The 6,924-nt window shown below is 40.1% G+C and overlaps 1 non-coding gene and 1 pseudogene across 1 annotated transcript; both read left to right on the top strand.

The window, feature by feature from the left end:
* The first annotated feature begins 333 nt into the window (after window positions 1–333).
* On the top strand, window positions 334–469 carry LOC139036646 (small nucleolar RNA SNORA51). The gene has a single exon (XR_011489470.1). It is a non-coding gene; the product is annotated as a small nucleolar RNA SNORA51 (small nucleolar RNA).
* A 4,817-nt stretch (window positions 470–5,286) lies between these two features.
* Window positions 5,287–6,328, top strand: LOC110139574 (biliverdin reductase A pseudogene; annotated as a pseudogene).
* The last annotated feature ends 596 nt before the right edge of the window (window positions 6,329–6,924 follow it).

The following is a 6,924-nucleotide window of genomic DNA, read 5'->3' as shown; positions in this document are numbered from 1 at the left end:
CGAAGTACAGCTAGAGAATCCGTGCACCACAATGAAAGATCCCCCATGACAAATGAAGACCCTGAATGCCACTGCTAAAACCCAAGGCAGGCAAATAAATGAACCTTTAACTTGGTTTTTTAATAGCATATCCGAACCAGTTATAAAATACAACTAAATGGCTTTATCTAGGACAAAATGTTCATGATTCTTTCATTGCTTTTATAAGAAATTTAAAACAATATATGTAGAAATTAGATATCTAAAAATACTGAGTATGATGGTCATTTCTGAGTCATGGAATCATGAGTCCTTTTCATTTTTTATTTAAAATGTTCTATATTTTTCATACGGGGCCTCCCGATGCTTACCACAGGCTGTGTTCTTACACTGGCTGTATAGAAAGAGGAGGCAGAGTAAATCCACCCCATATACACCTCAGCCCAGGCAGACCCTTTACCTGGTCTGTATTGTGAATGGGGAGACATGGAGAGAAAAAAAAAAGAAGAAAAAAAAGGAAAAAAAAAAGAAAAGAAAAAGAAAGAAAGAAGAAAAAAAAGAGAAAAAAAGAAAAAAGAAAAAATGTTCTATATTTTTCATACAAAAATCACTATTATCAAAACTATAATTGATCACATAATATATTTTCATGGAATTCCTATAAATAAACAGTCATAGTATGCACACTGGAGGAAAAAAAACACAAAAACACAGAGCTTATTACATAATGAAATGGTCATCATGCCTAAGGGAAACAAAAACCTTAACAAGATACACTACGGGGGTCTCTTCAGTTCAGTTCAGTTCAGTCCAGTCACTCAGTGGTGCCCGACTCTTTGCGACCCCGTGCACTGCAGCACACCAGGCTTCCCTGTCCATCACCAACTCCTGGAGTTTGCTCAGACTCATGTCCATCAAGTCAGTGATGCCATCCAAACATCTCATCCTCTGTTGTCCCCTTCTCCTCCTGCCTTCAATCTTTACCAGCATCAGTCTTTTCCAATGAGTCAGTTCTTTGCATCAGGTGGCCAAAGTATTGGAGTTTCAGCTTCAGCAACAGTCCTTCCAGTGAATATTCAGGATTGATTTCCTTTAGGATTGACTCCCTTGAGCTCCTTGCAGTCCAAGGGACTCTCAAGAGTCCTCTCCAACACCGCAGTTCAAAAGCATCAATTCTTTAGCACTCAGCTTTCTTAATGGTCCAACTCTCACATCAATACATGACTACTGAAAAAACCGTAGCTTTGACTAGACAGACCTTTGTCGGTAAAGTAATGTCTCTGCTTTTTAATATGCTGTCTAGGTTGGTCATAGCTTTTCTTCCAAGGAGCAAGCATCTTTTCATTTCATGGCTGCAATCACCATCTGCAGTGATTTTAGAGCCCCCAAAAATAAAGTCTGTCATTGTCTCCATTGCTTCCTCATCTATTTGCCATGAAGTGATGGGACCAGATGCCATGGTCTTAGTTTTCTGAATGTTGAATTTTAAGCAAGGTTTTTCACTCTCCTCTTTCATTTTCATCAAGAGGCTCTTTAGTTCTTCTTCACTTTCCACCATAAGGGTGGTGTCATCTGCATATCTGAGATTATTGATAATTCTCCCTGCCATCTTGATTCCAGCTTGTGCTTCATCCAGCCTGGCATTTCACATGATGTACTCTGCATATAAGTAAATAAGCAAAGTGACAGTATATAACCTTGACGTACTCCTTTCCCAATTTGGAACCAGTCTGTTTTTCCATGTCCAGTTCTAACTGTTGCTTCTTGACCTACATACAGATTTCTCAGGAGGCAGATAAGGTGGTCTGGTATTCCCATCTCTTAAAGAATTTTCCACAGTTTGTTGTGATCCACACAGTCTAAGGCTTTAGCATAGTCAATGAAGCAGAAGTAGATGTTCTTCTGGAATTCCCTTGCTTTTTCTATGATTCAGCAGATGTTGGCAACTTGATCTTTGGTTCCTCTGCCTTTTCCAAACCCAGCTTGAACATCTGGAAGTTCTTGATTCATGTACTATTGAAGCCTAGCTTGGAGAACTTTGAGCATTCTGTACAGTGCAATAAATGTGAAATGTAAACCCCTATTATCGTACAATTAGCAGTCTAGATTATCATTTGCTTCTGGATTTATAATGATACAAATACAAAGAAATAAAGAAAGAATGTGCAACTTCCTGGCCATCCAGTAATTAAGACTCTAAGCTTCCACTGCAGAGGTCACGGGTTCTATCCCCAGTTCCTGGTTGGGGAACTAACATTCCGCATGCCGTGCTGTGCGGTCACAAAAAAAAAAAAAGAAAGAAAGAAGAGAACATAGATGTTTTTTACTTCAGTCCAAAAGGCAGTTGAAAGATATGGCAGTTTCTGTGGCCGGAAACAGAAACCACAGGAAGAAAATGCCCCTTTGAGATGCTATGGTGCTTACCGCTGAAAAGCATCAGAACCTCCATTCACAGCAAAATAACTCTGAAAAACTTAAAGAAATTTGGAAGATTTACACTATCCAATTTCAAAACTTATTATAAAGTTATAAAATGTATTCTAATTAATACAGGGTGTTATTTACAAAAGGATAAGCACATAGATCAACAGAATGGAAGAAATGGTTGAGAAGTATACTCACACAAATACAGACAACTGATTCTGGACTAGGGTGCCAAGGCAATGAAGGAAGAACATTTATGTCAACAAACGGTTCTGGAACAGTTGGCTATCTATGTGCAAAATCCGAAACGAAAACCTCCACACATTCTCTGCCTTCTACACAACAGTTAAGTCAAAATAGATCATCAATCTAAACAAATGGTAAAATTATAAAATGTCTCAAAGAAAGCAAAGGAGAAAACCTTTGTGGTCTTGGGTCTAGCAAAGAGTTATTCAATATAATAACATGAGCATAATTCATAGTACAAAAATTAGTAAATTGAAACTTATCAAAATGTAGTACTTTCATTCTGTGAAAGACATGATTAAGAGAATGAAAAACTAAACCATGGGCTGAGGGAAAATACTTGCAAAGCACATAGGTGATAGAGAACTTATAACCAGAATACATAAAGAATTTCTAAAATTCAACTATAAGAAACAATTTTTATTAAATAGGCAAAAATCTGTGAACATTTGACCGAAGAAGGTATACACGTGTCCAATTAGTGTATAGACAGATGCTCAACATCAGTAGTCATTAGGGAATTACCAATCAAAATCATGATGAAATACTACTACACGATGGGTTTCCATTCCCTTCTCCAGGGGATCTTCCCAACCCAGGGATTGAACCTGGGTCTCCCAAACTGCAGGCAGATTCTTTACTATCTGAGCCACCAAGGAAGCCCAAGCAATCTACCCAAGTGAAATATACATGTATATATGTGAGTGTTGATAGCAGGCTTACCTGTTAGCATCGCCAAAAACTGTGACTCAGATGTCCTTCAACAGAGAAAATATTCAACAGATAAAGTAATTAGCCTCCAACTAATAAAAATAAATGGAAAAAAAATTAAAAAATTATAAAAAAAATAAATATTCAACAGATAAACAAACTGGTTGATCCAGACCATAAAATACTACTCAATAATAAATGTGGCTCAACTATCAATTCACATAGCAGCATGGTTAAATCTTAAATACATTTCACTAAGCAAAAGAAGTCAGACTCAAAAAGCTATATAATGTATAAATTCAATTACATGACATCTAAGAGGAGCAAAATCTTGGGACAGAAAAGGTAATGGTTGCTAGAGACTTGGGGATTGGGTTGGGTGGATGGACTAGACAACTCCAGGCTGATCATGAGAAAACGTGAAACAAATCCAAATCAAGAAATACTCTACAAAATACATGACCAGTATTCTTCAAAACTGTCATGGTCATAAAAAGAAAAAATGAAAGACCAAGAATCTATTACACTACAGACTGGAGGAGACTAAAGAAACATAATGACCAAAGGCAATGCAGTATTCTAAATTAGATCGTAGAACAAGACATTAGTTGAAAACTGGAAAAATCCAAATCAAGCCTACAATTTAGCTAACAGTACTGTAATTAAACTAATTTCATAGCTTTGATCACTGTACCATGGTTATTTATATAAGATGTGAGCATTAGGGAAGCTGGATGAAGGGTATAAGGGATTTCTCTGGACCATCTTTATAAGGCATCTCTACATCAAAAACTACTTCAAAATAATAAGTTAAGTAAAATAGATAGCTAATGGGAAGTTGCTATAAAAAACAGGGAGCTCAACCTGGTGCTCTGTGACAACCTAGAGGGGTGAGATGAGGTGGGAGGTGGAAGGGAAGAGCAGGAAGTAGGGGACACACGTATACCTATGGCTGATTCATGTTGGTGTAAGGCAGAAACCAATACAACATTGCAATGCAATTGTCCTCCAATTAAAACAAATTTTAAAAAATAGTAAGTAAAAAATATAACCAAATAAACTGGACTTTTTAAAGCCATTCTTTAAAAAGACCTAATGGTTCAGTTTTCTCCTTCAGATTTCCATGGCTAGAAATACACTTGAATATATCAGGATATATTTAGCAAACTGGATGTCCATTTAGGTAGTGGTCTACCAGTACTACTTTAAAAGATCACCTCTTCACCTAGAAAGGTTACTTCACCCCACTTCAGGCTACCCCTGGGAATTCCCATCAACCATATTCTTGGGACTTCCCTGGACGTCTGGTGGTTAAGACTCAGCACTTCCACTGCAGGAGGTGTGGGCTTGATCTCTGGTGAGGGAACTAAGATCCTGCATACTGCATGGTGCAACCAAAAAAAAATTTTTATTCTTCTTTCCATTGCAGGAATCAATGCTGCCAGAAGGTATGGCAAACACAGCCTCTTCTAAAATGCCTCTGATGATTGCAGCAACACGAATGCAACTAGAGATTATCACACTAAGTGAAGCAAATCAAAAGGAGAAAGACATATACCATATGATACCGCTTATATATGGAATCTAAAATATGGCATAAATGAACCTGTCTACAAGACAGAAACAAACTCACAGACATAGAGAACAGACTTGTGGTTGCCAAGCAGAAGGGAGTGGGGGAGCAAAGGAGTGGGAGTGTGGCATTAGCAGATGTGAGCTATTATATATAGGATGGATAAACAGCAAGGTCCTACTATATAGCACAGGGAACTATATTCAATATCCCGTGATAAACCATAATGGGAAAGGATATTAAAAAAAAAGAATGTCTGTACATGTATAACTGAGTCACTTTACTGTATAGCAGAGGTTGGCACAACATTGTAAACCAACTATGCTTCAATTTTAAAACTTAAATTAAGCTTCAGCTTTGTGCCCAGTGGCAGCTTCTACAGAAAGAGACCAAGATGAACACAGAGCCCGAGAGGAACTTTGGGGTGGTGGTGGTCAGCGTCAGCAGAGCCGGCTCCGTACGGATCCGGGACCTGTGGAATCCACACGCTTCCTCGGCGTTCCTGAACCTGATTGGCTCCGTGTCCAGACGAGAGCTGGGAAGCATTGATGAGGTGCTGCAAATTTCTCTGGAAGATGCTCTTTCCAGTCAAGAGGTTGAGGTTGCTTTTATCTGCAGTGAGAGCTCCAGCCACGAGGACTACATCAGGCAATTCCTGAATGCGGGAAAGCATGTCCTTGTGGAATACCCCATGACACTGTCTTGGGGGGCAGCTGAGGACCTGTGGGAGTTGGCTGAGCAGAAAGGGAAAGTCTTGCGTGAGGAGTATGTTGAACTCTTGATGGAGGAGTTTGCATTCTTAAAGAAAGAAGTGGTGGGGAAGGACCTGCTGAAAGGGTCTCTCCTCTTCACAGCTGCCCCATTGGAAGAAGAGCGGTTTGGCTTCCCTGCATTCAGCGGCATCTCTCGCCTGACCTGGCTGGTCTCCCTCTTTGGGGAGCTTTCTCTCGTGTCTGCCACTTTGGAAGAGCGAAAGGAAGACCAACATATGAAGATGACCATGTGCTTGGAGACAGAGAACAAAAGCCCGCTGACCTGGATTGAAGAGAAAGCACCCGGCCTAAAGCGAAACAGACATTTAAGCTTCCATTTCAGGTCTGGGTCCCTGGAGAATATGCCCAATGTAGGCATCAATAAGAATATTTTCCTGAAAGATCAGAATATATTTGTCCAGAAACTCCTGGGCCAGTTCTCGGAAGAGGAGCTGGCTGCCGAGAAGAAAAGCATCCTGCACTGCCTGTGGCTTGCAGGAGAGATCCAGAAACACTGCTGCTCGAAGCAGTGAGGCGAAGGGGCAGTGCTGCTCTGCTCAGCAAAACCGGGGCCTGATCTTTACCAAGAGTTGGCCTTTATATCTATTCTTACCATTAAATGTGTCTTGGGTAAAAAAAAATAAATAAATAAAACTTAAATTAAAAATGCCTGAGATGGTGTACATGGCCCCTGCTCCTGCCCACTACCTCTCTGAGGGACCCAACACTGTGAAACCCAGCCCCCAAGCTGAGGCCACTCCAGTCCTGTGTCCTTGCTTTGTCCTCTGCCACCCGCCAGTGTTTCTCTCACAGAACCACAAAGAACTGCTGTGTTTTCCCTCAGTCTCACTGTTTCTGTTCCCACACTTGATTTGGGCATCAGACCTGCAAGAGTTCAAGACTTAATAGGTGGTAGAACTGCCATTCCTCTGCCTGTCTTTCAGTATCAAGAACTTCCCTGAAATTCATAACTCAATAGTCTGGTCATTCATTCACCAGCAAGTATCCATGTACTGGGGGTCAGGCTCTATGTTAGGAGCTAGGAGTGATGTATAGTTGTTAAAAAAAAAAAAAAAAAGAAAGAATTCCCGCATGGAGTCACCTGTGCTAGGTCCTACATCAGCAAACTGAGACTTTAGATATTAAGTCTGCCTCTCTCAGGAGTATGACCTTTAACCAACCAATCAGCACTAGTGAGGTAACCTACCTGATAGATTCCCCACCTTCCATCAAAGGAAA

The sequence above is a fragment of the Odocoileus virginianus genome, chromosome 1, assembly GCF_023699985.2.
Source record: "Odocoileus virginianus isolate 20LAN1187 ecotype Illinois chromosome 1, Ovbor_1.2, whole genome shotgun sequence".
Lineage (NCBI taxonomy): Eukaryota > Metazoa > Chordata > Mammalia > Artiodactyla > Cervidae > Odocoileus > Odocoileus virginianus.
The sequence above is the reverse complement of the archived record's forward strand: the minus strand, read 5'-3'. Positions and strand labels throughout refer to the sequence as shown.